This window comes from Rattus norvegicus, chromosome 19, assembly GCF_021556685.1.
Source record: "Rattus norvegicus strain SHRSP/BbbUtx chromosome 19, alternate assembly SHRSP_T2T, whole genome shotgun sequence".
In the NCBI taxonomy this organism is placed as follows: domain Eukaryota; kingdom Metazoa; phylum Chordata; class Mammalia; order Rodentia; family Muridae; genus Rattus; species Rattus norvegicus.
In genome coordinates this window covers 5,306,496-5,334,164 of record NC_141552.1, presented here as the reverse complement: position 1 = coordinate 5,334,164, position 27,669 = coordinate 5,306,496, and the positions used below count along the sequence as shown (strand labels likewise).

Here is a 27,669-nt window from a genome sequence, read left to right as displayed (position 1 = left end):
CTCGAAGGGAGGTATTCTATGCCTGGTAGGAGTATTTCTGGTGGGTCGGAGACCATGGAATGATCAACATCCTCAGTAGAGACTACCAATTTAAATCGTTGCATGTGTGGTTCAGTTTCAATGGTGGCTTGCGAAACCTTCCGTGCAGAGGTTATTTCTAAGGGAAACAGAAAATACATTAAATGCCTGAAATATATAACATTTCAGTCACCCATCTAACTATATGAATGTTTTTGGGCCTGTATATTATAAGAAAGAGTAAATAATTTGGACTTAAATAAAATTTGTTTGCCCATTCATTTAATAATTATTTCTTTCATAACTGTCCTTAGCCACTCACTTTCCTAGAGTATATATGTAAATGAACTCAAAACATTCACTTTTATCCTTCACATCTATTTAGATAGAAATAATTTCTATAAACATATGCATAAAAACTGATGTCAAAACAATGAAACATAACAGCATCCGATTCACAGGAGAGTGTGAGGAGGTGATTTTTAAGGTGGGTCTTGAGGGCAATAGGAACATTCAAGGGACAAGGACATGCCAGACAGGGGAAACACCAGCATGGGCAAGGAAGAAGACAGAGCCAAAAGTGGCCTGGGAGACATAAGGTTGGGATATAAATGCTGCTTGTCTGTTCTCAGCGGGCCTTCCCACCGCCTCCTGCTGCTCTCATCTATTTTCTTGCTCTGCAGTCCCCCTGCACTCCCCGATCTACTATTACACTCTCATTCCCCCACCTCCACCTCCTCACCTCATGTCCAAAACACATGGGTATATGAGATAAGCCATGAGCCATTTAGTGAGAGTTGGTGTGCGTGTGTGGGGGGGGGGGTGGGTACGGTGCAGGAGCTTCCTGGAGGGTGAAGGGCAGAGGAGTGAAGGGCACCCAGGCTTACAAGCCCATGATTGCTTCACTTCACCTTGAAACCTTTCTTGCTCTTCCATGGCCTCCATTGTGCTTTGCCAAATGATTTTGACTGATAGCGTGCTACGTGCTGATTCAATGGAAACAAAAAAAAAAAAAAAAAAAAAGACATAAAACAGATTGTCAAGTTCTTTAAATGAGAAAAAGAAAATGCCCACCCACCCCCTCTGCCAAAAATAAATCATGATTATTTACGAAGGAAACAAGAAATGCTTGAAAAGAAAAAGAAGAAGAAAAGAGAAGAAAGAAAAAAAATCGGAACAGCCATTCAATCAAGGATTTAATTCAAAGGCTCTCCTTAAGCAGTCACCACCAGGTGACACTAATTAGCTTGAAGAGTTCACAGGTGTTATGCTGCCTGGGAAATAAATAAAAATGAATAAAAAAGTAAACGGCAGCTTGAACTTCCCTGCCTGTGTCTCACCTAGCAGTCTCCAAATATGTCACTTTCCATCGTTATTTAAAACATAATATAATATGTAAGTTACAAATCAACCGTGTTTCACTCATAAATGCTTCTTCCTCCATGAATATAAATATTTGACCATCTATTCGTTTGTGTTTCTACAAGTGCATTCATGTTCATGTCTGAGTCTAGATACTGTAAAATTGCTCGATCCTCCTTTGGGGGCTTTTACTTTTTAGGTGAGCAATATGACATTAGATGATATAGTTCAATGACTGCTGTTTTTAATGTTTTCAGAGCAAACAATATAATTTAGTTTAAAAGTACAGTCTGACACTTGGGGTGCTATATAGTATCAAATGCCTTTTTATGCCAGTAACAATTGAAATAGTGTTCAGAGAATTATTGGAGGCTATGAATTTCACACAAAAGAGAAAGGAAAGTTTTGCAGCAAAGAAAAACAAAGTCAGGAAGTCTCATTGAGTTTGCACCCCACTCAGTAAACACATCATAAGATACTGGAACTGAGAGGGTCATATAATGCCCACGTAGAAATTAATATTTGAACTTTTCTAAACAGCTTAAAGTATTTTGTATAAAACTGCATCCCTTACCCAAGAGAACTCTTGTACCAAGTGAGTTTCCCTACACACAATCTAAAGAGAGTACTCAATAAAGTATCTATGAAACCTGGATAAATTAAAACTAATAGGGCTAGGGGATTTTATTTTATTTTATTTTTTGTGGTATGTTCACTATGTAAGAAATGTCTCTGATTTAACCATCAATCGTGGAATAAACCTAAATTCATGTCTTAGCATCACTAGAATTTTGCTTAGGAAAAGTTAATTGTAGCACACAAGAGAGGAAAAGCAGGTACACCCAAACCTGAATGAAGTACACTGTGGCGATTAAGCAATAGTAAGCAGGGGACATCTATACAGATGCTAGAAATCCAACGTACATTGTATGCTTCTGTGCCCGAGAGATTCCTTAAGCAGAGGCAGACAGAGATAGGAAATATCTATCAGAAATAGAAATAGAAAAATACAGAGAGAGAGAGAGAGAGAGAGAGAGAGAGAGAGAGAGAGAGAGAGAGGAGGCAGACATACAGAAAGAGATAGATGATACATAGGTAGTAGATAGATAGATAGATAGACAGACAGACAGACAGACAGACAGATAGATAGATATAAACTGACAGAGAGGTAGATGATGACACCCACATAGAGGAGCAGAAATAGACAGAATGCATCGGAGTGTTGCAGCTCATTATTTCAAGATGTGTTTCTGCACATGTTGGATAATTTCACAAATCGTATTTAGAGTTTATTATAATATTCAAGTGAATAAATTGCTGTATCAACAAAAGGAGATAGCACCTAGAAACACAACACATTTAACACTCAAGATATGTGGGTAGAACAAAGTTTCTGATGCTTCTGACTTCTGCAGGAACTGACTGAGTTCTCTCAGTGCCCATCGGTGCTCACACATGACCTGTGTTCTTTCATTTGCTGTTAGTTAGTAGATGCCAAGTCAGGAACATTCCCGGTTCCACAAATTCATTCACATGCTTATGTGGAGTGAAAGATGAGTTTTTTGGCACTTTGCATGACAGAATGATTTTTTTTTCTTAAACCGAGATGTTCTAGTTTGAAACAACCAGTTCTTGGCCTTCCGGATGTGTTTACCTGAAAGTTTCATGTCATATTTGACAAAATATAATAGAAGTGGCTATTTAGAATACAAATACTTTGGATGGTAATATAGCCTTAAGTAATATTGAAGTATAAATTAAATTATCCCTATTTTAATTGTATTTTACTCCTAGCCAAAACATCATCTCAATGATAATAAGTTGTCTCTAATATAAATCTAAATTTTGATAACAATCATTATTATAAGCCTTCCCTTGACAAGAATATTGTACCAGATTATGATTATATCATAACTTCATGACTTTCTGACGAGATACCATGATTTCTAGAAAGCAGTATATATTTTATGTGTGTGATATAGCATCTTAAAGAAAGTTCACAAATTTACTACATAACAAAAGAAAACTGTACAAATCTTGTTCTTGAATAAATCCAGCAAAGAATGACCCAAGTGATAAAGACAATAAACATTTTTAATAGAAAAAGAATTAGATATGGGAATTTTAAAGTTATCTCCACATATACTCATTGTGTGATCTTAACAAATCACTTAACCAATCTGCACTCTAGTTTCCATGTTTCTGTCCATTCAACTGCAGTAATTCTGAACTTTGAAGAGTCAAACGAGTTTAATGTATAATCAGTATTCTGAAGGGTCATTGTGATTACAAGAGAATATGCCAAAAAAATACAAGCAGTGAGTCTGTTCCTTCTTTTCAATAGATATAACACAAAAAGGGGGGAAATATCTGGTGAAGAAAATAATGCACATTCAGCAACATCAAATGCAACACAACTGAGCTGAATAGTCTCTCAGGGTCTACAAGAAAATTCTCACTTACAATTACCAGAACAAATTTATTCTCGTAGAAATCCAGAGGGCTTTAAACCAAAGTACGTTTCTGTTTAGGGCCTTTTAAACTGTTTTTATTACTATCTTACTTTTGTGCACCCAGAAACACCAGTAATACACATCAGCAAAACTGCTATCAGTAGTTCGAATTGCTTCTATTACCACCAATTATTGCATTTAATTCAGCTCTCCTCGATTCATCCCTGCCAGCATTTGGGTGGCTTTTGTATGCCACACACTGAGTTGATAGTGAAGATAGAAGTAGTCGCAGCTGTAAATTTGCAGAGTTTTATCCTATTCAAGTGTCATCTATGAGGTCATATTCTAAGCATTCTAGGATAAAATGAGTATAGTATAATTATCAAGAGTAATTTTTTTCTTCAGTTCATTAGGTGGATTAGTGAGTAATTCTGCATTTAACAAGCATTCAGTGCAATACTGTGGTACAGACAGAGATGAGGATTTAAAGAAATCAAGGAATTACATTTTAAAAGCAAACCTGTCTGTTTCCTTTTAGAATTATAATTACAATGTCAAGAAATCTAATTTGAATGAAGAATTCATTCTACATTTACAGTACACAGCATTATGAAATGGTCAGTGTATGAACTTCCAAATCTGATACAATCTGACAAAAGAAAAAAAATTGCAAGGGTTTAAACGAAGAGAGGACATTTCAACATTGAGTAATGTGTAAAACCTATGACTCAAAGCTCTTCACGTGTGGAGGATGGGTTTCTTCTAAAATTCTTACAACCGTTCCTTCTCTTTGACTGACTTTGAGGAGTAAACAATTGAATTAAATTATGTGTAAGAAATTTGTTCACACAATTCATTAGTGACAACAACCAATATATTTAAAAAGCTCACATTAAATACAACAAGGCACATATCCAGCTCTAGTCAAGCCATGGAACATGTCTACTCCTGAAATTGGAGATGGATAATTTCAGGACATTCCAAATGGTTTTATATAACCTGGCAGTCAGTTCACCTGGATAACATTCAGAGCTCTAGGAATCCAACTGAGATCCCCTCCTGTTTGGCTCTCCTCTTAGCTTTACATTCCAACATTGACTCACTACCCTTAACTAAGGCTGTTGCTACTATTGCTGAAATTTCTGGTTTCTTGGGTCTTCCACCTCCAGTCTAGACTTCCATGAAGCATTCCTATGAAAAGCAGATTTTCGTAAGTTTATTTCATTTATTTTAAGTATATAATTATTTCTCTGCATGTATGCCTGTGCACCACATGCATGCCTGCTACCCATGGAGGTCAGAGGAGAGCATCAGATCCTTGAAACTAGAATCACACATTATTGGGGGGCACTATATGCCAGGAACTGAGCATGTACCTTATACAAAGGCAATAAATGCCTCTAACTTTGCTGTAATCTCTTTATTTTACTGTCTCATGGAGATTTTACCTCCTTGTGTCTGTGTCCGCTTTCTTCTATTTATAAAGGAAAAATTAGCATCTTATTGGATGCTTGGACTGTGTTCTAGAATCTCTGCCTTTGCATTTTGTTATTTCAAATAAACATCTAGGAGAACTAAAGATTCCCAAAAAGTACTTAAAAAATCTTATGGGACAAACTCTTTGAGAATATAAAAAGATGATGGTAAGAGTGATGGAAGATGCCCTTTTTTTCACTAATGACCCCAGTTAATTGTGGCAAGAGCTTCTCCAGTCAACTCTCTGTTACTTCAATGAGTTCTTGTCCTGAGGATTACTTTCTATAGAACATTATTATTCACTGCCTTGGATGTAGGGAAAATTCTACCACTAATGACCGATGATAAGTAGAACATAAATTAACGTAAAAATTTGAACCCCCTTCCCCATGTATTAGCAATCTCTGCCTATTATTATTTTTACATCTTCCATCATAAAAATCCCTTCAAGGAATGTTTCACGTAAAGAATTTAAATCCCATATTATACACAGGATTTAACTATGAAGCAATTACCTTCATTATTTGTCTGCGGGTAAATTGAGGAAAGACTTCTTGTCCTTTTGGAAATGTTGAGACCACAATTCCATTTTCTCATCTAGGTTTGCAAACACATTCAATACCAAGAATGTTTCATAAATGGCACCCAGTTATCAATGGTGTGAATATCTTCAATCCCTCAGGAGATAGGAGCAGAATGGTCAAGAGTTCCAGGTTACCCTGAAGTACACAGCAAGATCACAATTCTTTGCTGTTACGGTTGTGCTTGAATCAGAAACTGAAATCATCATGATGTTGCAAGTACTACCATTACGGAAGGTAGGCCTCAGCCTTTGCCTTGACTGCAGACAGATCAGTGATGATTTCCCAGTCTCTAGACCAAAAGAAGTGTTGGAAAAATGGATGAGTACATGTATCATGTGTAATAAGAACATAATGATTGCTAACATGCCATTTACATTGATAAATAAAATAAATACTTCACTCCTGAATTTTTAGTTTGTTTATATAAATTGTTTTGTTATATTGTGTTTCAAAACAGAGATAAATAACTTAGCAGGAGGGTGACTACATGTATGAATGAAGTATTTCCATATAACTATTTTAGTCAGACAAAAATATTTCCAACAGCTTGAATGATGCAGAATTTTAACCCATTTTAGATGTTCAAATTGGTGCACAGACAATAGAATTTAGATTTGCCAGAAGGACAATTTGTATGTGCAAATTACTTTTCCAGACTGGCTTTCCCAATGATTTGCTAGTCACATTTTTCCTTGTATTTATAGGAGAGTTGCAAAGCAATTAAAACACATCAGTATGTAAATTCACACTAAATAATGCAATATGCTTGTAGGAGTCAGTTTCCCAACTTGTTGAAGCTATCATCACATGCACGAAAGGGGAGATGGGAAATTAGAAGAGAAAGAGATGCTGCATGCTTTGAAAAGCTAAGGTAGATTAACAAGCTAAGCCAAGTTAGATTTAGTCCTGTAGACTTACATTCTATACATGAAGACTGAATTCATTTCACTTAATTCAATTCACATCTACATGAGCGACAACCTAAAGTTTAAAAAAAAAAACAGCATAATTGGTTCTTGGTTAATTTGCCTTTTATGCATGCATGAGGTAGAATAACTTGTATTTATTGATAAATGCTGGCCAACAGACCTTCAGTCTAATAAAGTATTATGCACAGTTCCTTGATGCTGTTGAAACTCAATTCTGGAGCCTGTTTAAAAAGTCATCAGCTCGGGGGTTGTGGATTTAGCTCAGTGGTAGAGCGCTTGCCTAGCAAGCACAAGGCCCTGGGTTCGGTCCCCAGGTCCGAAAGAAAAAAAGTCATCAGCTCTTCAAAAAAACCACATATATATAGATATAGATATATAGATATAGATATAGATATAGATAGACACATATATAATTATGTAATAATACATTATATTATATGTAATATGTCAGACTATACATTGTATATTATAAATACTATGTATATCTTACAATTGCATATTATATAATTTATATTACCTATTTATGATATTATAGTTTATATGACAGTCTTATAGATGGCATTGCTAGCATTAGTTTACATATAGTGATATGGGAGGTGTTCCTGGCTTATGAAAGCATGTCCAATGAAATTCCAAAGGTTATATTTTATAACAACAAGACATAGAATCAGTGTTAGAGAATTTAATGTGACAGTGAAATAAAGAAAAGTGAGCGGAATGATGATGAAGCAGAAACGAAAGTGACAACGTATCAGTGGAAACACACTAGTGAGGCTGCTTTTAGACACAGGTGGGCCAAAAGCCACAGAATGTAGGCAGTCTCTAGAAACTGAGAACGATTCATATACAAAGACTGTGAAGAAATACCACCCTGACACTATGAATGCTTTTCTTTCTTCTTTTTCTTTTCTTTTTCTTTCTTTCTTTTTCTTTTTTTCATTTCACAGCTTCAGGACTAGACCACAATGAGATTTTCTTGTTTTAAACAATGAATTTGTGACAATTTATTATAGTAGCAATTATAAGCCAATTATCATGATTTTACAAAGATAGAGGAATGTATGAAGAGCTTTCTGATGATAGAGCTTTGCATATTTGAGGAAGTGAAGTAAAGATGAGTTGCTGAGATATAGTAATACAGGATAGATGGGGTATAAAAAGTGAAAACTATACAATTGTAGGGGAAGAAAACTTTAAAACTGTAAAGAAAATCTATAAAAACATTGTTTTAAAACACTGTTTTATGAATGAAGATAAAAGACAAGTTTCTAAAACCGGGACTATAACTTTACTCATTGTCGTTACAAAATAACCAAAGGAGATGATGTAACAAACCAGTGAAATATTTTGGCTCAGTTTCAGAGGGTTTAGTCCATCATGACCACCTGCACTGTTTCTAGGCCAATGGTGAGGCAGAGCATGATGGTGATGGGACCATATCAATTGACACTGTTTAACCTCATGGCAGACAAGAGAGTGATGCAGGCATATCTAGGCCAGGGCAAGATACAATCTACAAGCAGAAGAAAACAGTGACTCAGTTCCTCCAGTTAGACCTCACCTTTCAAATTCACTTTACATAGTTCTATTAGCTGGAGAATAAGAATACATTGTGGTGTCATGTCAGATTCAAACCATAAGAATATTCATTCTACTAATAATAGATCTGTGAAATGACCAAGATTTAAAGCATAAAATTTGCTAAGAATACAGTGCATTTATCTGTTCAATCAGGTATAAAATATGCATTATTTGGTTTTCTTTTTATTGGATATTTTTATTTACATTTCAAATGTTATCCTCATTTCCAGCATTCCATCCAGAAACTAGCTATCTATCCCAGCTTCCATGAGGGTGCCCCACACTTACACACCCACTCCCTCCCATTACTTTGCCCTGATATTCCCATACACTGGGGCATCAAGCATTCACAGGATCAAGGCCCTCTCCTCCCACTGATGCCTGTCGAGGCCATCCTTTGCTACATATGCTGCTGGAAACATAAATCCATTCCTGTGTACTCTTAGGATAGTGGTTTAATCCCTGGGAGTTCTGTGGTGTCAGGTTGGTTGCTATTGTCATTCTTCCTATGTGGTTGCAAATCCCTTCAACTACTTCAGCCTTTCTCTAACTCCTCCATTGCGAAACCCATTTTCAGTTCAATGGTTGGGTCTGACAATTCTCCTCTGTATCTGTCAGGTTCTGACATAGTCTCTCAGGAGACAGATATATCAGGCTCCTGTCAGCATGCACTTTTTGGCATCTGCAATATTGTGTGGGCTGTACATGGGATAGATCCCCAGGTGTGGCAGACTCTGGATAACTTTTCCTTCAAACCTTTGCTCCATACTTTGTCTGCATATTTCCTCCTGTGAGTATTTTTGTTCCCCCTTCTAAGAAAAATCTAAAACATCCACATTTTCTTTTTCCTTATGCTTGAGCTTCATGTAGTTTGTGAATTCTATCTTGGGTGTTCTGAGCTTTTGGGCTAATATCCACCTCAGTGAGTACATACCATATGTGCTCTCTTGAGATTGGGTTACCTCACTCAGGATGATATTTTCTAGTTCTATCCATTTGCCTAAGAATGTCATGAAGTCATTGTTTTTAATAGCTGAGTAGCACTCCATTGTGTAAATGTATGTTTTATGTATCCATTTCTCTGTTGAAGAGAATCTGGGGTCTTTCCAGGTTCTGGCTGTTATAAGTAAGGCTGCTATGAACATAGTGGAGCATGTGTTCTTGTTATACGTTGAAGCATCTTTTGGCTATAAGCCTGGAAATGGTATAGCTGGGTCATCAGGGAGTATTGTGTCCAATTTTCTGAGGAACCACCAGACTGATTTCCAGAGTGGTTCTAGCAGCTTCCAATCTCACCAAAAGTGGAGGAGCGTTCCTTTTTCTCCATATCCTCACGAGCATCTGATGTCACCTGAATTTTTGATCTTAGCCATTTTAACATATGTAAGGTAGAATCTCAGAGTTGTTCATATTTTCATTTCCGTGATGACTAAGGATGTTGAACATGTCTTTAGCTGCTTCTTAGTCATGAGGTATTGTACAGGTAAAGGTTCTTTGTTTAACTCTTTACCCATTTTTCAACAGGGTTATTAGATTCTCTGGAGTCTAACTCCTTGAGTTCTTTGTATATATTGAATATTAGCCCTCTATCAGATATAAGATTGGTAAAGACCTTTTCTCAATTTGTTGGTTGACATTTTGTCCTAATGACAGTGTCCTTTGCAATTTTATGAGGTCCCATTTGTAGATTTTTGATCGTAGAGCATAAGCTATTGGTATTCTGTTCAGAAAATATCCCCCTGTGCCCAGGTGTTTGAGTTAGCTTCAGTGTATCTGGTATCTGGAGGACTTTGAACAACTTGGACTTGAGCTTTGTACAAGGTGAAAAGTATTGATCATTTTGTACTCTTCTGTCTGCTGACCCCCAGTTGAACCAGCAACATTTGTTGAAAATGCTGTCATTTTCCCATTGGATGGTTTTAACTCCTTTGTCAAAGATCAAGTGACTATAGGTGTGTTGGTTCATTTCTGGGTTTTCAGTTCTATTTCAATGATCTACCTGCCTGTCTCTGAATCAATACTGTACAGTTTTAATCATGGTGTCTCTGTTAAATAGCTTGAGGTCAGGGATGATGATTCTCCAAGAAGTTCTTTTATTGTTGAGGATAGTTTTCACTTGTCTGGGTTTTTTGTTATTCCAAATTAATTTGCAAATTGTTCTTTTTAATTCTATGAAGAATTGAGTTGGAATTTTTGTGGGGATTGCATTGAATCTGTAGATTGCTTTTGGCATGATGGCCACTGTTATTACATTAATCCCACCAATCCACAAGCATGGGAGCTCTTTCCATCTTCTGAGCTCTTCTTCAATTTCTTTTTTCAGAGACTTGAAATTCTTGTCATACAGATTGTTCAATTGATTGGTTAGAGTCACTTGGTTAGGAATTTTATATTATTTGTACCTTTTGTAAAGGCTGTCATTCCCCTACTTTCTTTCTCAGCCTGTTTATCTTTTGAGCAGAAGACGACTAATGACTTGTTAGAGTTAATTTGTTTACAGCCACTTTGCTGAAGTTGTTTATCAGGAGGCTTAGGACTTCTCTGGTGGAATTTTTGGGGTCACTTAAGTATACTATTATATCCTCTTCAAAGAGTGATTTTTTTTTATTTTTCCTTTTCCAATTTGTATCCCTTTGACCTCCTTTTGTTGTCTAACTGCTCAGGTCAGGACTTCGAGTACTATATTGAATAGGTAGGGAGAGAGTGGGCAGCCTTGTCTAGTCCCTGACCTTAGTGGGATTGCTTCAAGTTTCTCTCCATTTAGTTTGATACAGGTTTGCTGCTTTTATTATATTTAGGTATGGGCCTTGATTTTCTGATCTTTCCAAGACTTTTATCATGAAGGGGTGTTGAATTTTTTCAAATGCTTTCTCATCATGTAATGAAATGATCATTTCTTTTTGTTGTTGTTGTTGTTGTTGTTTGAGTTTATTTATAGTTATTTGAGTTTTTGAGTTTGTTTGAGTTATTTCTAGTGGATTACTCTGATAGATTTTCATATATTGAACCATCCCTGCATCCCTGGGATGAAGCCTACTTGATCGTAATGGATGCTCATTTTGATGTGGTTCTGGATTCAGTTTGAGAGAATTTTATTGAGTCTTTTTGCATTGATATTCATAAGGGAAATTAGTCTGAAGTTGTCTTTGTTGCATCTTTGTGTGGTTTGGGTATAAGCATAATTGTGGCTTCAAAGAATGAATTGGTTAGTGTTTTTTCTGTTTCTATTTTGTGGAAAAATTCGGAAAGTATTGGTATTAGGTCTTCTGTGAAGGTCTGATAGAATTCTGCACTAAACTCCTTTGGCCCTGGGTTTCTTTTGGTTGGTAGACTTTGAATGACTGCTTCTATTTCCTTTAAAGTTATGGGAATATTTATATAGTTTGTCTGATTCTGATATAATTTTGGTACCTGGAATTTGTCTAGAAAGTTGTACACTTCATCCAGATATTCCAGTTTTGTTGCGTATAGACATTCATAGTAGGATCTGATGACTTTATTTTTAATTTCCTCAGTTTCTGTTGTTATGTCTAGCCTTTATATTTCTAATTTTGTTAATTTGGATATTGTCTCTGTGCCCTCTGGTTATTTTGGCTAAGGGTTTATTTATCTTGTTGATTTTCTCAAGGAACAAACTCCTGGTTTGTTGATTCTTTGTATAGTTCTTTTTGTTTATACTTGGTTGATTTCAGCCCTGAGTTTGATTATTTCCTGCTGTCTATGCCTCTTGGGTATATTTGCTTCTTTTTGTTCTAAATCTTGTGCTTTCAAGATACTAGTGTATGCTCTCTCCAGTTTCTATTTGGAGGTACTCAGAGCTATGAGTTTTCTTCTTAGCACTGCTTTCATTGTGTCCCATAAGTTTGGGTATGTTGTATCTTCACTTTCATTAAATTCTAAAATGTCTTTAATTCCTATCCTTATTTCTTCCTTGGTCAAGTTATCATTGAATAGAGTGCTGTTCCTTTTTCATGTGTATGTGAGCTCTCTGTTGTTTTTGTTGCTAAGAACAGTCTTAGTTCATGGTTATCTGAGAGGACACATGGGATTATTTCAATCTTCTTGTTTCTGTTGACCAATTATATGGTCAATTTTGGAAAACGTACCATGAAGTGCTGAGAAGAAGGTATATTCTTTTGTTTTAGAATGAAATGTTCTATAGTTATCTGTCAAATCCATTTGGTTCATAACTTCTGTTAGTTTTTCTCTGTCTCTGTTTAGTTTTTTTTCCATGATCTGTCCATTGCTCAGAGTGGGATGTTGAAATCTCCCAATATTATTGTGTGAGATGCAATTTGTGCTTTGAGCTTGGGTAAATTTCTTTTATGCATGAGTATGACCTTGTGTTTGGAACATAGATACTCATAATTGAGAGTTCATCTTGGTGGATTTTTTCTTTGCTGAGTATGAAGTATCCTTCCTTATCATTGATAACTTTTGGTTGAAAGTCTATTTTATTTGATATTATCTTGTTCTTTGGAACCATTTGCTTGGAAAAACATTTCCTTGTCTTTTACTTTGTGGACAGTTCTGTCTTTGCCACTAAGGTATCTTTCATGTGTGCAACAAGATGCTGGGTTCTCTTTCCATATCCATTCTATTAGTCTATGTATTTTTACTGGGGAATTGAGTCCATTCATTTGAGTGATACTAGGGACCAATGATTGTGGCTTCCTGTTGCTTTTGTAGTTAGAGGTGAAATTATGTTTGTATGGTTATCTTCTCTTTGGTTAGTTGAAAGAAGATTATTTTCTTGCTTTTTCTAGGGTATAGTTTCTCTCCCTGTGTTAGAGTTTTCCATCAACTGTTGTTTGTAAGGCTGGATGTGTGGAAAGATATTGTATAAGTTTGATTTTGTCATCTATGTTAATTGAGAGTTTTGCTGGATATAGTAACCTGGGCTGGCATTTGTGCTCTCTTAGTGTCTGTATGCCACCTGGCCAGGATCTCCTATCTTTCATAGTCTCTGTTCAGAAATCTATAATTCTTATAGGGCTGCCTTTATGTGCTACTTGACATTTTTCCCTTACTTCTTGTAATATTCTTTGTTTTGTACATTGGGTGTTTTGACTATTATGTAATGGGAGGAATTTCTTTTTTTGGTCCAATCTATTTAGAGTTCCGTAGGCTTCTTGTATGTTTATGGGTATCTGTTTTTTTAGGTTAGAAAAGTTTACTTCTAAAACTTTGTTGAAGATAATTATTGGCACTTTAATTTGGGAATCTGAGCTCTCTTCTATACCTATTACTCTTAGGTTTGATGTTCTTACTGTTTCCTGGATTTCCTGAATGTTTTGGGTTGGGAGATTTTTGCCTTTTGCATTTTCTTTGACCATTGTGTCAATGTTTTCGATGGTATTATCTGCCCCTGAGATTTTTTCCTCTTTTATCTCTTGTATTCTCTTGGTGATGCTTGTGTCTATGATTCTTGATCTCTTTCCTAGGTTTCCTATCTCCAGGATTTTCTCCCTTTGTGATTTCTTTTGACTTCTTTATTGTTTCTATTTCCATTTTTTTTGATCCTGGATGTTTTTGTTCAATTCCTTAGCCTCTTTGGTTGTGTTTTCCTGTAATTCTTTAAGGGATTTTTGTGTTTCCTCTTTAAGAGCTTCTACCTATTTTTCTGTGTTCTTCTGTATTTCTTTTATGAGAGTTATTTATGTCCTTCTTAAAGTCCTCTAAAATTATCATCAGATGTGATTTTAAATCAAAATCTTTTTTTTCCTGTGTTTTGGGGATATCCAGGACTTGCTGTTGTGGGAGAACAGGGTTTTGATGATGCCAATGGCCTTGGCTTCTATTGCTTAGGTTCTTGCCCTTGCCTTTCACCATCTGGCTACCTCTAGTGTTAACTAGTCTTCCTGTCCCTGACAGTGGCTTGGTTCTCCTGTAATCTTGTGTGTCAGCACTGCTGGGAGACCAGATCTCTCCTGGTCATATCTGGAGACAGTAAGCTATGACCCATTGTTTGTTTTTCAAGAAATGATTGGGACACAAGAAGTCAGAACTGGAGTCGAAGATCCACGTATTAAAGTCGAGAAATTTTACAGTTGCTGACATTTATTTTTATTTTATTTATGTGTTCATGAACATATGCCACACATGTGCTTTGACTTATATAGGCCCTAAGAGGTCATTAGATTCCCTAGAACTGGAGTAATATGTAGAAATGAGCTGCTCATGTATGCTGGAAACTGGACTTGGTTACTTATTAAAGAGTAGGTAGTACTCTTAACAGTTGAGGCACTGATCTTTCCCATCCTCTTATCCTTAAAATTTCTGTGGCAGTGTCTGTCATTTTTGCCCTCATCTAAATGTTGGCAAAGTATCTCAAGTAAATGTTTCATTAATTAGGGAGAACTTATTATATCTCTTTTATCTTATGGTTAGTACGATTATATAAACCTTCTAATTGAATATAGGGAACAGGGCTCAGTAGGAAGAAGGGAGAGAAGCTCAGAGAACTTTAGAAGAGTAATAAAAGATGGTAGCAAGTTAGTTAGGCATTGTATGTTTTAATCTACAGGCATCTATCCACCTGTGGCTTAAGTCTCTCTGACATTGTCATATATTGAGGATTGTTTTGTCCTCTACTGTCTAATTGTAATGATAAATATGGCCCCCAAAAACCTGGGACGTGGACATAGCCCCAGGGACCTTGCCCCCAATTTAATTCTGATTGGTGAATAAAGATGCTGGCAGCCAATAAATGGGAAGAAGAAACAGGTGGGTAAAGGGTTGGAAGAGAGACAATGAAAAGGAGGAAGAGGAAGCCACTATGGAAGAAGAAAAATGTACAGTGGGGAGAAAGAGAGCCAACGTGGGGTAGAAGTAATGAAAACCTGGCTATGTGGGCTGGTCACTTAGAGGTGAGAGTAACCCTGATGAAACATAGTAAATAGTAAGTAATAATTAGGTGTTATTGCTAGCGAAATGGATTCTAACAGCATGGAGGATAGACAATTTCCCAGCTTTTTAAAAATATAAAGGCTATATGCATGTCTTTCATCTGGGAACACAAATGGTCTAAGGCAGTTAGAAACCCTACATTGGGATTTATTAATATTTTTATATTACAGTGGTTTTTTTTTCTTTCTTTTTTTTTTCTCCATCTTTATTAACTTGGGTATTTCTTATTTACATTTTGATTGTTATTCCCTTTCCTGGTTTCCAGGCCAACATCCCCCTAACCCCTCCCACTCCCCTTCTCTATCGGTGTTCCCCTCCCCATCCTCCCCCCATTACCGCCCTCCCCCCAACAATCACGTTCACTGGGGGTTCAGTCTTGGCAGGACCAAGGGCTTCCCCTTCCATTGGTGCTCTTACTAGGCTATTCATACCTACCTATGAGGTTGGGGCCCAGGGTCAGTCCATGTATAGTCTTTGAGTAGTGTCTTAGTCCCTGGAAGCTCTGGTTGGTTGGCATTGTTGTTCATATGGGGTCTTGAGCCCCTTCTTATGTCCTCATCAACTTTGTCAGGAACTGGAGTGAGAACTCAGAGCACATTGAGTCACTTTCCTCCACACTAAGCTAAGAATGTTTTCTCGATAGAAACTTCCAGAAAAGGTGTAAATATTAAAAAAATGTTTTATATACTAAATATATAAAAACACAGTTTCATGTTGTTTTATACTGAGACATTTAGCAATCCTCTTTTTTTTTTTTTTTTTTTTTCGGAGCTGGAGACCGAACCCAGGGCCTCTTGCTTGCTAGGCAAGCACTCTACCACTGAGCTAAATCCCCAATCCCTAGCAATCCTTTATAAAGTGAATATAATGACAAGTAAAACAATACTTGATGTGTCTATATTTAGGAAAGGGAAGGGGTCTAGTTATTTGGTCTTTAAAATGTTAGTTTCTGTGATTTTTTAGAATCTAGGAGGTATGAATTGTGTACTTGTATACAAAATAATTATATTCCTATAGTTTCTGTTTATATTAAGTCATGCCAAGCTTCATGAACATTAGTACTTTCATCTATGAAATGAAGTTATCAATCTGTGTTCTAGACTCTTCCTTTTTTCCATCAAGTGATTGTAAAATTTTTATTTTCATACTGGTATGTAGGGAGCGGCGCAGCGAAGTAAAGATGGCGCCGACAGCCACCCCGGTCCGAATGTGAATAACTTACCGCACATGCGCAGGCTTGTCCCCTGTCAGGGCAGCTGTATGATAATGAGGTGAATCTGGCGCCCTCATGTGGTGAACAACAGTACTGCGCCTGTGTGGGGTCTTGCACCTGACGTCAGTCTGGCTGGGGCGGTACTATGCTAATGGAAGTTCATGCTGTGCCAATCTCTGGAGGACAAGTAGCTGGGATGACAGTGGGGTGACTCGTGCCTCACCAATCCCTGAAAGAATATTAGCATACTGTTGTGTATATAAGGCGAGCGGCTTTTGGCGTGGTAACATTTGAAGCTGTAACACTTGGAGCTGTAACACTTAGAGCTGTAACACTTAGGGCTGGCTGCTGCCGCCGCCACCTCCCTGTGTCAACAATGAAGGTGTCCTGCAGTAAAGGCTGTTGAGAAGAATCCAACCGTGTTGGGTCTTCCTTGCCGGCCGAGGTGGGCGTGACACTGGTAGTCCTTTAATGGAATAAATGAATTACTACTGTCCACAGACTCATGTACAGCTGCTAGTTCCATAACACATTACTCAGATGAAGAGGCCAGATGCAGGAACAAAGAAAACTTTATAAGAAAATCTTGTCAAGGTAGAAGATAAAGAACGCTGGTTCAACACATCATGCTGGGAAGATGAATTGGAAGTGGTTTATGAAAAGAGTTTGGGGCATTCCTTGCCTATCTCACAGTGGATGAATGGTTATGACAAACTTGGAATTCCTTCTGATGGCAGCCAGGTAGATGGTGTGCATCTGACCCTACGCCTTTCTTTATAAGTTGATTTTCAATTCAGTAAATCTCAAAGATCGCATTCCTTTTTCTCATTATAGCCTGGTTGCTTGTTAAGGGTTTCATCTTCACTTCCTGATTGGTGATTAGTTTAAAGGTGAGAAGCTGCCCTGAGGCCTTCAGATAATTCCCAAAAGCACTAGAATCATAAAGATAAAAGACATCACATAACAGCAAAATAGCCACATTTGTGCTGACTGACTATCCCCAATGATTTATCAAGATATCTAGAAGTCAACTCCTCCCAAAAACATCCAACATCTTATACAAGGGGACATTTTCAAGGAAAAACAATTTTTGCTATAAAATTCACTACACAGCAAGGTAACAAGAACCTTGACTATCCACAAAGATATGCCCCTGTTGCTTTAAAACGTATTGTCTTTTACTCCTCACTGGGTCCAACACTGTAGTGCCCCAAGATATCTGTTAGATGTCGTCATCTCAGTCAGCAAAGTGTCTTACCCGCTTTGCTCTATCCCATATCACACTGCTGATGACTACTTTCTGAGTCTGGCAACAATCTACCTACCCATCTTGTTCCCAAGGTAGGTTACTACCCAGCCAGATGTACACATGTCTCCAGTCACCACAGACGCTCTTGAATTCAATTAAATCACCACATTAAAGAACACACAACACAATAACCTCTGATTCAATTGATAAGATATAATTGCCCACCTAGACATACAAAGCCCTGTACACATCCATCCCTTAAAAATACTCATTCTTACAACCTTTAGATGTGCAGAGAGGAATCTTAACATCTGCCTCCATGTTCTTCTGGCTGCTTCTCTCCTTCCTTGCTCCAGTCTCCTCCTCCTTTAAAACTTTTCTCCTGCCATCCTTCCTTCTTGTCCAATGACAGGCCTCGTTCTATCTTGTACCTGCCTTTACCTGCATAATGACATCATCCTACATGGACCACCTATCAATGGCCCATGAGATAAAACTAACCACCTAACAACCACTCGTTTGCTACAAGGATGCTTGTCCTTAACCTCTTCCCAGGGTTCAAACCTGTTCTTTTCCTTACACTCTATGGCAATACCTTCTTTGTTTTAGTGTTTGGGCCTTTGGTAAATTTGCTCACTGTCTCATTACCAATCTTCCATGTTCAATTTTACAAGGCAGCAATGTGAAAAGAAATATAACAATATGTTCTTCACCTAATTTTTGGTGGAAATCTAGGTCAGGTAGGAAAACATGCAGTCATGGCAGAGTGACTCCTTCGTTATTAACTGAAGACGGGTATAATTGATATTTAAGCAACAGTTCCTTATTGGCTTCTTTTTCTAAAATGTATACACTCTACGTCAGATGACATTTGTTCTTAGTTTATAAATACTACTGTGCTTTTCCTTGTCACTCATGAACAATGGCCCTCACCAGAGGACAATGAAAATGCCTCTGCTTCCCCAAAGAAGTGAAGTCAGAGGGTTGAAGGCTTTGGATGGTGCATGTGTGATTATTTTCAAACTCTTGACTGCTGCTTTCTTTGACTTATGTTTGAAAGCATACCCACAGATATGGCTCTGAGATTGACACAGAATCTGTGTCTTCCAAGGGACAAAAAGACCTCTCGCCTACAATTTCCCCTTTGTTGTCTGTTGGGAACTTCAAGTGTTGACATCTGAGAGCTGAAACATGCACTTAGGGAGGTTGTGCCTGTGCCTTTCAATCCTGCTCAGGAGACTGCAGAGGCAGATGGCAGAAATCTCTAATGTCTAAATAGTGTTTCATAGCAATCCACATTTTGTCAGATGCAAACAAGATAAAGTGGGAGAAAACTATATTACTTCAAATTAAAAAAAAAAAACTACAAAAAAACCTGTTGTTAACAGGGTCCTAAAACTATGAGATTTTGGGCATGGGTCAGACATTCAGTCTTTCATGAGTGTCAGTATCCTCATTTTGCACAATACCATACCAAAAAGTCCAAAAAAATGTCTAGGTTTATATCCCAATGTTCTGAGTCTATAGTTTTAGTTGTACTCAGTGGAAAGTGTTTTCATATATGAGATCTCATCCACAATATCTGGTGTGTTAAAATTCCAATCTCAAATTTGTCTCTCCCTAGTTTCAAAACTTAGTATTTGTTGCCACAAATTTAAAAATCAAATCTTTGACTGGGGACACATTTTCTATTTCACAAACCTTTTGATGATGTTAAAAACAAAATAATATGTCAAATAAATAGCTCAGAAATCTGGCAGGATGGCAGACTATATTAACCTAACACCCACCACCACCACCACATACACACAGAAATACATCTGTAGACATGTTGGAGGATATGAAGCAACACCCCAAAAATGTGAATGCCTAGCTGAGCCGAATAACAATTTAAATCTTTAGGAAGCAAATGTGAAAATACAGATTGAAGAAAAAGCATGAAGCATATGAATTAGCTTTATGATATAGCTAAGAAAAGTCTATTCATATAAAAAAATCAAAGAAAAGTGGTTATGATTGTGGAAGATGTTAAGAAGTAGGGAAGAAAAAGAGAAAATAAAGAACATACCTTATGGACAAAATGAAGCAGTTATATTTGTTTTTATACCTAATGTTGAGAACTTTTAATCAGTTTGCTTAAAGAAGGGAATTTTTGCACCTAGCATACAGGAAGACGGCAAGGCAAATCTGTCAGTTGCTTTTAGAGTTAGAAAGTTCATACACACACACACACACACACACACACACACACACACTTTCATGCATATACATAAAACTCACTTGAGAAACTGAGTGGGTTTATCCTTCATACAGGCCAAATGTATGCTCCCCATATGGCCCAGGATGCAGAAGTTAAGAAATTAGCATAAAGCCTACTCCTGGAAGGATGACAATTCTAGAATTCCTAACAAAGAAAATATAACTTCTTTGAAGTTTGTTTTTCCAAAGTGAGGTTGCATTTGCAGAAAAAAATGCTGCATATTTGGTCATAGAATTTTCCATTATGTAACAATCAAAGTAACAATGCCATAATATCTCAAAAATATTGCATAATAGAACTATACTTCATTATATATATGTAATGTATGTATGTATGTATGTATGTGTGATTTAGACTTCAAAACATGGACACATTAAGTCATAAAACAGTTCTGTGGAAAAGATTTATAAAGTTCCTCTCGAAAAATGCACAAAAATAAAGGTACAAAAAATAAATTAGAGAATAAATCTAATTAAAGAGAAAAAATATAATGGTGTATATATTTGTGATATTATATTCAGTATGGGACACTGCAGTAGAGCACTGAAAAAAAGGAAAAAATATTGCTAAATGAATAGGAGGAGGAAGGGTCCAATCTATAAACCGAATGGTGTCAGTAGAGATGATTGTAGAAAGTAATCAGATACAATGTTCATACAATGTTCATAGCAACCTCACAACTCTGAAAACATTTCAAATACAGTGGCTAGTACTTTGCAGCCCTAATGATACTCAAGGAATTAACAAACCGTAATGAACAAAGCACACCATAGTTAAAGCAGGTGAGGAATATACAGATCCTTTCCTTTTTGTATGTGTTAAAAGCATTTAACATGAAGTATAAGGCATTAGAGGTAAAAGCTACTCTTGCCATTAGACAAATTCTTCTTTTTAGTTGTTCACTCTATTTTATAATACCACTTAGAAACTCAGAAGCCGACGCATAAAAATGGATTTTGTACTTCCATTCATACTTGGAAAGTACGTACTTCAGAGCAATTTGACCGTGGATCACACGGATACCAGTCAGTCATGATCCCAGCATCCCAACTCAGCTTAAGCTTGGTCCTTCGTGTATTCTTGTGACTTTCAAGTCATTTGGCTGATTTCTCACTACAGATATCCTCCAGTGACCTAGGGTTCACAGTAGACGAACGCATGACTCCACATTTACCTTATGTCTTAGTGTTTTATTCATAGGAATAGACAGAATTACTAAGGCAACTCTTACAGAGGAAAGCATTTACGTGCGGGCTTGCATTTAATTTGGAGGCTTTGCCCATCATTATCATGGCAGGGCACAGAGCAGCACACACCAGTCAAGGAGCTCAGCATATAGCTGAGGAATTTACACCTTCATCCTGAGACAGCAGGCAGGAAGAGGGGGAAGAAGGCTGGTATAGCTTTTGAAACCTTAAAGCCCAGACTTGGTGAACTTTTAAAAAACACATACCTAGTTCAACTAGACCTCAGCTTCTAATCCCTCGCTGATTATTCACCACGTGGGACTAAGCAAGAAATTATAAACCATATGAGAGTTATGTCTATTCAAACCATCACTCCTTAGCTGTGTAGGTTACAAGAAAAGGTTTTGAAATGATAGACCCAAAGTCAACTTTCCACGTCAATTTGAGGCTGATTTACTATTTATGTTCAAAACCCACACACTTACTTTATTCAAGAAGAGCAAAGTGAAGTCCATACAAATTTTGCCTAGGCTGCTGATGAGATTATAACATGCTCTCCAAAAACTGTCAGCAGGATCCGGTTGCTAAGACAACACCTATACAACTCATTGACCATGAAGATGAGAAGATGTTGCCTACATGGAAGAGCTTCCTTTACGGCATTACTACATCTTTGATTTAGGACTGTACTCTTCACGCTATCAAAAGAGAAATATAAGTACAATTTCAGCCATAAAGTCTTTATCTCCATTGTATACTACCTTCAACCTTTGCATGGGCAGTGGTCCTCAGCCTCTCTAATGCTATGTCCCTTTCTCGCATCATGTGGTAATGTGCACCTATAAAATTATTTTCAGTGCTGCTTCATAACTGTAAATTTGCTAGTTACAAATCATAATGTAAATATCTGTGTTTCCCAGTGGTCTTAGTTAAACCCTGTGAAAGGTGGTTTGACTGCCCCAAAGTGGTTGTGACCCCCAGATCCAGAACCAGTGTTCTACATTAATGGGGGCATGAAGATTGTGGGGGTAACCAACCAGTGACTGATTCAATTTAAGACCCAGTCCATGACATAGAATCTATACCAAACACTGCTTGGGAGACCCAAGAACCTGAGACTAGATAGACTAGGTAAGAACCTGATACTTCCAGTCTAAAAAAATGAAAAAGTAACTGTAAGTATAATATGACTACTAATGATATTCTGCTGTGCTCAGAATAGAAGTATATTGTCCAGCCATCATCAGATAGACAGACAGGGACACAGGTAAGAGACAAAGAGTTAGTGGGAGGAAGAGTAAATATAGGCTTCAGAGTAGGTAACAAGAAAGACATGAAAATTCCTCTCCACATTAGGTTTTAAATTGAATTTTCATATTCAGGACAGAAACTATTTCATTAAGTCAAAATAATTTCAGAGGATATAGGCTGGTAATACATTTTTAACAAACACATACTCTTAAGAAGAGGGATTTGTTAACAAAGCCCATTTAATCTTTCTTGTAGTAACCGTTTGCCATTTTTAATTAACTGATCAGTCTGATTCAATTACTGGTCAGAGTAATGTAAAGAATTTTCTATTGGAAGAAGCATGGTAATCAAAACATAAACGAAATTGGGCTGTGTGAGAAAGTGTGAAGTGTGTCCTTGGATTACGAATGTTTGGAATAACTTCTTCTCTTTCCTTGAAACTAAAGTTCTAAGACATCTTTATACAAATGTATGAATTTTTAAAAAAAAATTACCTCTCCCTCCTGCCTACCTGTGAATGCCTGCCAGGCTCATAGTGAGACAGGAGAGAGCTCATCAAACAGGCAAGGCAAGTGGAGGCAGCTGGCTGCAAAATGGAGTATCTGGGAGGTAACACTGTGAGAGCAATCAAGCAAGCCTGGGGCACTCAGACATAAGGACTATTAATAGCTAAGGACATTCAAGAAGAGGGGGGAGGCCAGGTTTTGCTTAGGCATAACCCTGGTTGCTAGTTGTGAGGAGTCTGTGCATCCCTGAGGAAGTCATTTCTCAAAGTAGAATGAATGAGATGATTCAAATCTCCCTTACATCTCTTGAATCCTTGTCTGGCTCTGCTCACTTGATCCAAAACACGGCCTTTAACTCCAGAAGTGCACAAAACACTGGGCTATTTTACTTGTATAACACTTACTAAAATAAAGTTATAATCAATTACATATAAGTACATAGTTTATTATTGAAATATTAAAATTATGATTTGTTTATTAACCAAAAGTTTTTCTGTATATGTACATATTTATTATGTATATAATTAATTTTAATTAATTAAAATAATTGTATTTACTTTATATCCTGATAGCTGCCCCCACTCCTGGTCACCACCTACCACAATTCCTCCCTCCTATCCACTCCCCTTTGCCTCTGAGAGGGTGGAGGCTCCTAGGAACCCCCATCCCTGGCAATCAAGTCTCTGCAGATGTAGGCACATCTCCCACTGAGACTAGACAAGACAGCCAAGCTAGAACAAATCCCACAGACAGGCAACAGTTTTTGTGACAAACCCCACTCCAGTTTTTCAGAACCCATGGGAAGACTGAGCAGCCCATCTGCTCCATAAGTGTCAAGGGCCCTAAGTCCAGCCCATGTATGCTTTTTGGTTGGTGGTTTAGTCTTTGAGAGTCCCAGGGGTCCAGGTTAGTTGCCTCTGTTGGTCTTCCTATGGTTTTCCAACCCCCTCGAGCCTACAATCCTTTCCCTAACTCTTCCACAAGAGTCCTCAAGTTTCATCCACTGTTTGTGGGTCTCTGCATCAATCTGAGTCAACTGCTGAGAGTAGATTCTCAGAAGACAACTTTGATAGATTCCTTTCTGCCAGCATAACACAGTATCATTAATAGTGTCTCTGATTGATGCTTGCCCATGGGATATGTCTCTAGTTAAGCTGATTATTACATGGCTATTCCTTCGATCTCTGCTCCATGCCCCATTCCTGTAATTTTTTGTAAGCTGGATAGATTTTGGATTGAAAGATTTGTGGATCGGGTTCCTGCCTAAGACAGGGGGTAGCCTGTTCAGGTTTCATATCTTCAATGCTATGAGTCAAACCTAAGGTCACTTCCATTGATCCTTTGGCTTCTCTCCATCCCAGATTTCTGGCACATCCTCAATATGCCTGCTCCCCTGTCCACTCTCAAATGAAAAGTGTTATATCTAGAAAGACTAAATGTGAGTGGTCACTTTACAGGTTTCAAGTCATATGTACATGGATTTTAACATATCACATTCAATCTCTGTCTTGGCTTGTGTTCTCAAATCTCCCTGAGACTTAATCTTTGAGTCAACCCTAAAAGTAAGTCTTGTTTTCAAGAGCATAAATTAAGACAATTATGTTCAAACTGCTCTAGCACATGGCATAAAATAAGACAAATTTGAATACTATAAAATGGACTTATCTCTATGTGTGTATACATATTTGTAATTTAATATGGGGTTTGTAACAATACGGGATTGGAACATAGTTTCTGCCCTATACAAAGTAATAGTCTAGCACAGAAAGGTAAGTATAGGCAATTTATCATACAACAACCACGAACTGAAATGGATGTGAATGAAAACCAGAGTATAATGATATATTGTACCCAAGTGCCATGACAAAGCTTGATTCACTCAGTAACAATAGCAGTGGTGGTGGTGGTGGTAGTAATAGTAGTAGTAGTAGTAGTAGTAGTAGTAGTAGTAGTAGTAGTTGTTGTAGCAGTAGCAGCAGCAGCAGCAGCAGCAGCAGCAGCAGCAGCAGCAGCAGCAACAGCAGTAGGTGTAAAGTTAAAAAGCCTCACAGAAGCAGTCCCATACAGATCAGGACATCTAGAAAGTTCATATTGAAGGTCATATCTAGTTAGGTCTTGCAGAATATTGAGTTGGCAAAGATGATGTCTTCAGAATTATCTTATTTCCATAAATCTCTAACATAAAAATAAAATCTAAATCTGAGCTTTAAAAAAAAAAGCATTGGGGAAAAGCCTAGGAATGAATGGGGAGGGGGTGCTTTTTATATGATTAATGCATGGCATGGTACAAAACGCAGGAGAGGAGAGCTGCAAGGCACCCCACACCCTTAACAAGAAGCCATGGGCAAGCATTCTGCACAAATCCTCTAATCCTATTGATCCTGCCTGGAAAGCAGCAATGCTGGTCCACAACACAGAAGGGTGGTGATCGGCAGCAAGTGCACACGGCAGGCACTCCATGCTTCGAGAAACTTAATCATATAACCCTCTTCATTACTCACGAAATCACTGGCTGTCAATACCCTAGCCACGGCCTCCCTGACTACTGCTGTTTAAGATCCTGTCAATCTTGTCTTGCGATTTTGCCAACCAAATTCACTCAGAGCTATTTACAGGCAGTATTATCTCAGCTGATAACGTTGGTTGCACCATCCCTGTGGCAGAGGAACAGGAAAATAAAACTCCTTCCAGCACTTTCATTCTGGCATTCTCTATGCAAGGGCAAAGGGCCCTCCGTGTTCTGAGCAGGAATGGAGGTACAAATGCAGTTCTGCATGTATGTTAAAAGCCAGAAGGCCTGATATTTATTATCCAAAAGAAAAAAAATTGGCTTTAGCTATGTTCATAGCCATGACATTAGCCATGCATCAACATTACTGGCTTATTCATCTTCAGCCATATGTATAGCATATCATGAATCCTTATAGCAACTTTATGCATTTATTATTATACTTCTTATGCAAAGATGAAGAAAATGTGCTCAGCTAGAAATCATGCCTGAGTAGGCATATCTGCTAACAGGGAAGATCAGGACAGGCTGAGGTCTGTTGGCTGTTGGAGAACTGCTTAGAGTTCCCATCTGTGAGTGGAAGTTCACGGACTTTCCACATGGCTAGTATTGACGCAGACATGAAAGCTTCACCTTGGTATGCTGACCTCAGAGCCTAGGCAGCCCGCACATTTCTCCAGAAACAGAGATGGCTTATTCTTAGGCAATCTTTACAAACTACAAATGTTGTCTGTGACGCTACACTTAACGGTTATTCAGAAACCCAAAGCACCAGTAGAAAGTCTCTTGGTTTTGGATAGGTAATTTGAATTAGCATATTCACGCTGCTTTCTTTTCTCCCTCCCTCTCCCTTCTTCCCTCTTTTCCTTCCTCCTTTCCTTCTGTGTTAATGAATCTACTTTTCTAAGCAAATGTTTCATGTCTGTCTGCTAAGCACAGCTCCTATGCTAATTTGTTGATTCCCAACAAATAACCACCTTCTAGAGTGTCTGGTTAGGTGTTCTGTGACACCATACACACACTGCAAAGGCAAGTTCCCACAGAATTATTCCCTTTCCTAAGCCCTACCATGCTTTTTTTTTTATTCTAATTCACCCAGAGCACCAACTACAAATATGCTCAGGTAGAACCCTGGTCATCAAAATTCTTACTTGTTTCCATAGTCAGGCAACATTTGTCATTTTCCAACATTCTAATAGACTGCTATCCACTGGCTTTCTTGTCCCTGAAAATTTAGCACCTAATTTCCCAGGAATTGCTCTGTTGGCTGTTTAAAACAATTTCAAGAGAGCTGGGATTAAGGTTGGCAGCAGGGTGCTTTCTTATCTTACTTGGTACCTACAGTGTGATCCCAGATTTAGAGAGACAATAAAACAGGGTTAAAAATAAAATAGGGGCTTCGATTCAACATCACAGATTTCAAATTCTAATATACTGTCAATAAATAGTCAAGCCAAGTCCTGTGACGCTATCTCATTTAAACTGATTGTTCTCACTCTCCATCTCAGAATAAAGAGCTACAGTGATTGGTGGAGTCATGTTCACCCATAGCCCACAGTTCCTCCTCCTCTTTCCTCTACAAAGATGCCTGCAGAGCTCCAAGCAGGCATGGAGTTAATTAAAGTTTCTGTAAGACACACTGCCTAAGGTCCATGGCATTAAACAATGGACTTCCTTTTCCTGGATATTTCTTCTCCTTGTATAGTTTCTGCCTTAACATAATTTTGCAGAACATATTACTCAATTCTATTGCATAAAGCTTACAAATCTTTATTGCTGGATAGGAAGTTATTTTAATGTTAATTCATTTGCTCATTCAATTAATTGGCAAACATTTAGGGAAATCTACTGGCAAACAAAATAAAAATACCCACACCCAGATGAGTAAAAACACACAAAAGTACATTAGCATGGTAGTTTTAATATCAAGAGATTATAAATCTCGGCAATTGGTGGAGAGAGGCGGAAGTCTCCTATATAGAAAAGATTTCAAGAAATGCCATTCTGGATGGACAAGATGAGCATTGTCTGTGAGGTTAAGAAGTAGAGCGATAGTGCTCCAGATATAGAGGGCTGCAGGTTTAATCACCATGAGAAGAAAGTGAGCATCATAAAGAGACAAGAATGGATGCTGAGTGGTGTTCATTATATAGGAATCTGCATGAGAGATCATTATATTTTA

The 27,669-nt window shown here is 37.6% G+C and overlaps 1 pseudogene; it reads right to left on the bottom strand.

The window, feature by feature from the left end:
* Ddx3x-ps1 (DEAD-box helicase 3, X-linked, pseudogene 1) overlaps nucleotides 1–18,433 on the bottom strand; it is an 87,049-nt pseudogene extending 68,616 nt beyond the window's left edge.
* Between the last annotated feature and the right edge of the window lie 9,236 nt (nucleotides 18,434–27,669).